Source organism: Haemorhous mexicanus, chromosome 16 (assembly GCF_027477595.1).
Source record: "Haemorhous mexicanus isolate bHaeMex1 chromosome 16, bHaeMex1.pri, whole genome shotgun sequence".
NCBI lineage: Eukaryota > Metazoa > Chordata > Aves > Passeriformes > Fringillidae > Haemorhous > Haemorhous mexicanus.
In genome coordinates, this window is record NC_082356.1 from 12,622,911 (window position 1) to 12,626,993 (window position 4,083).

A 4,083-nucleotide genomic window follows, 5' to 3' on the forward strand; every position below is an offset into this window, starting at 1 on the left:
AGATGTTTGCTGCCATCCAGAGAATTTGGCATCACCATTTCCATATGTCTTAATATAAGTTTCAATCTTTGCATCCACTCTTCAAATGCCAGCTTTCCTTTCTTTTACAGAAAGTTCAAGGTTCCCAGAAGTCTTCTGACCTCCTCTTTTGTGATGTTTCCAGATGTTTCCAAAGTGAACAGCATTTTAAAGAACAATGAACTAAAATTACCCTGGATCCCAGCTTAGCTGAACTCCATTCCGTGTCAGACACTGAGATTCCCACCTCTAAGGCACGAGCTGTTTGTGCCACCCATCCCTCCTGTCCTTCTCCACAGCAGCCTGTGCCTGTTTTCCCCGGAAGAATCCCTGTCCCTGTGCCCCCTGCCAGGAGCAGTTGCCCACAGGCACACAGCTCCCCCTGCCATCACCAGGGGGTTTCTCTCATCCACGAACACGCCGATGAGAACGTTGGTGCGATGCTCGCCCAGCGCCTGCACCTCCACCACAACTGGGATCTCTGCTGTGCTCTGGAGCTGGACAATCCCACAGGGCTGGGGGCTGGAGTAGAACACAGCAGAGTCCTCCTTGCATTTCTGGAAGGGACAGAATGAAATGCAGCTTCAGAGGCACCTCTGAAGAAACTTTAGACTCCTTAACATCCACCGCAACAGCAACTTACACACACGTTTAAAACTCCCCAGGACAAAGGTAAAAGGCACAAACAAGATGCAAGAATTGGAAGCTTAGCACTCCCAGGGGATCCTGCAAGGAGGCTGCCAGCACAGGCATCACTGTCTGTGGATGCAGCAGCTTTTCACAACCCTCTAAGATCTCCCACAAGTAAACACCCTGAAGACTAGAACATCAACTGTTTCTTCAGCAGCTCACACTGCCTCCTCAAGTTTACATTCGGGTAGGATCCTGTTCTCAGCAGACCTTTAAGACTGAATAGAAAGCAGCAAAGTCTTATCCAAACCCTTTTTTCCCCTAAGAATCTCCTCAATAATACTTGACAGGAGGAGGTGGATGTGATGCCAAACCTGGGGAATAAGCCCGTAGCAGCCAGGGAGGTTACTGGGATTCCTGATGACGAGCTTCATCTCGTAGGGCACCTTCAGGTGGCACTCATCGTACTGGAGCACATAGGGGGACACTTGGAGCTCAGGAACGAGACATCTGGGCAAAGAGATGACCCCAGGGGAATCAGAGATACTGAGAGAATGGAGAACGTTTACCCCCAAAGATTGTGCAATGGAGCAGAACACATTGGTCACTGTCAAATGGACATTTAACAGCCCTACAGGGATAAATTGCCTTCTGCCTCTTCCCACTCAAACAGGTCTCGTCAAGGAGGGGCAAACCCTGAGAGGCAGCACCCAGAGGCTGCCAAGTGCCCCAGGCAGAGCACTTTGTGCCACAGCTGCCTCAGCCTCTCCTTTGCCCAAGAAGGCTTGCAAGGACTCCTGTCACAGTCCCAGTGGTCCACGAGCTCTGGGGGAGCCTTCCCAACAAGGATCAGGGTTCACTAAGGCTCAAGGGACACACAGCTCTAGTGTCTCAGGAAAAATGACTCCCTTCTCTCCCATGGTGCTTTTGCCCTGCCTGAGAACTCAGCTCTTTGCCCCAGCCCTGGAGGGCACGAGACACCAGCTGCCCTCCAGAGTGGCTGATCACCCCCTCCCAGGCCCTGCAGCTCCCTCCCTCCTTCCCTCCCCAGCTCCAGGCACTGACTGGCCCCAGCTCCACCTGCTTTACAGAATGGCAGCCCAGGCACTGACTGGATGGCTCTGCCTGGGACAGGGAACAGCACCAGGGAGCTGCATCCCTCTTGGCATTCAACTGGCACCCACAGCAGCACTGCAGGATGCAATTCTGCTGCAGCAACAACGACCTTTGGTCTCAAATCTGAGAACATTACAGCTCAAAATGGGAAGAAGAGGGAAGGAGAAAAACTGGAGCTGAGCTGCCACATCCAGGGCTGCTTTCCCCTCCTAAGACCTCGCCCTGAGCACTCTTGCTGGGAGCCACTTCCCCCTGCCAGCTGCCCTCATGAGCAGAAGAAGAGCCTGACTCTCAGCAGGCTGCTTGCTGTGGCCCAAACCAATGCACGCTGGTCACAACCAGCACAACTCCACAACTCCACCTCTTGCAGCAAGAAGGAGAGGAGGCCCTCGGGAAATTTGTTCCACCTCAAGTACCAAAAACCAGGCCAAGAAATGATATCATTCCTGGTCCCTTTTGAAGAGGGCCCAGGACCATGCTGGGCTGTGAGCAGGGCTGCTGTTCACCACAGGCTGCTGTCCGAGCCCTGCTGTTCTCATGTCCAGCTGGCACAACATGAGGCCATTAAGCAGCACTTCTCCTTGGCAGCTGCAGCCAGCAAAGCCTGTGCAAGGCAGTGCCTGGGGGAGGCCAGGCAAGGGCTGGTACCTGGCTGTGATGATCAGTGTTGCCGCTCCCTTGCCAATGCCCTCCACATCCACCAGCATCCTCCGGCGGAACTCCATCACCGTGTTGGAACACAGGGTCACCTGGTGGAAGAGAAGAACAGGAAATTCTTCCTTACAAAAGCTCATTACCCACGTGTGATATCCTCCAGTTCTTGAGGAGGATTTGGCCTTCATTCTTCTGCAGCTCCATGTGCAGAGCAAGTCTCAAGTAACAAAATCTTCTGGCAATACCAGATTTGTTAAACACACCTTGCTATCAGGGCATTGGTCAGCTACATTCAAACATTAGACTAAAGCTCTTTGAAACACTGCATTCAAATTAAGGGTCCAATTTCTCATCTGGCTACAATGACATCCATGCAGAGGGAATCTGACTTGAACACAATGAGTTCAGTTTTACAGCAGCAAGCTGAGGGCAAAGTGTGGCCCAGCAGGTGCTGGGCACTTCATGGCTGCAGAGCTTTTTCTTCCCCCTGGAGCTTCCTGCATTGAACACAAATCATTCTGCTCCCCAGGAGAGGGGAAATGAGACCAAGAGGAAAAGCCAACTGCTTTATACAATGACATCTCTCTAACAGCCACCTTCTGCCATCATCCTTGCTCTGCCCACTTGCAATCAAATCAATCACTCTCAAAAACACAAGAATGGCTTCAGGCCTTGACCATCAGGTATGTGACCTCAGCAGATGATTTTGGAAACAAAACAGTGCTCCTGGAAAAACATCCCGAGTAAGCCAGCTAGCAGAGGCCTCCCAGCAGTGCAGATCTCTCCCTCCCACCATGCTCAAAGCTGGCACCAGAGCTAAAGCCCTCCCACACTCCAGTGCAGCTTCAGCCCTGGTGCTGCAGCATCTGTGGCTGGACTCTGGCTGTACCTCGATGTCCTGGTGTCCCTGGGGGAGGATGGTCCCTCGGCTGGGATTCATGGTGAACTCCCTGGGCTCCACATAGAAATGGATTCCCTTCCTCCAAGCTGGGTCGCTGTGCCTGCGGATCTGATCCACGCTGTCAACAGCCGGCTGCGTGCCATCGTCCGACATGCGGAGCTGGAACGTCAGCGGCACCGCGGAGCTGTTGGTGAGGCGACAGCGCTGGGTGTAGGGAAAGCCTGGCAAAGGACACAAATATCCAGTCAGGCACCCATGATGACATGATCCTGGGGTGAATATCCTGGCAGGATCAAAGTGGGATTGGAGTTCAGCTCTTTATTATCTGAACTACAGCCCACCAAGAAGCTGCATGAGGAATTAATCGTCACTTAGTTCCCTTTGACACAGATTCCAGACTGCAGCCTTGAAAATGCCCACTCCTAGCCCTGCTCAACACTGCAAGCTTCTCTCTTTGGGATGGGGAGGAGCTCCCTCACCTGCCCCAAACCAGCACCACTTATCTCTCAGTGATGGGTGTGCACCCAGACCCAGCATTTACTCAGAGAATTCAAGCTGTCAAATTCCCTGGGAAGCCTGCCAACACTCCCACTGTTTTCAAGAGATATAAACAGTGAGTCGTCATTGAGAAGAAGCTACAGCAAAAGAAAGTGAGGATGGAATCAGGAACTAGAACGTGGTGCAAAGCACCCTAATGCAGCTTCTCTCTGCAGCATCCTTGAGGCATCTCTTGGTTTGGGCCAAACAGACTGAGCACGGGACAG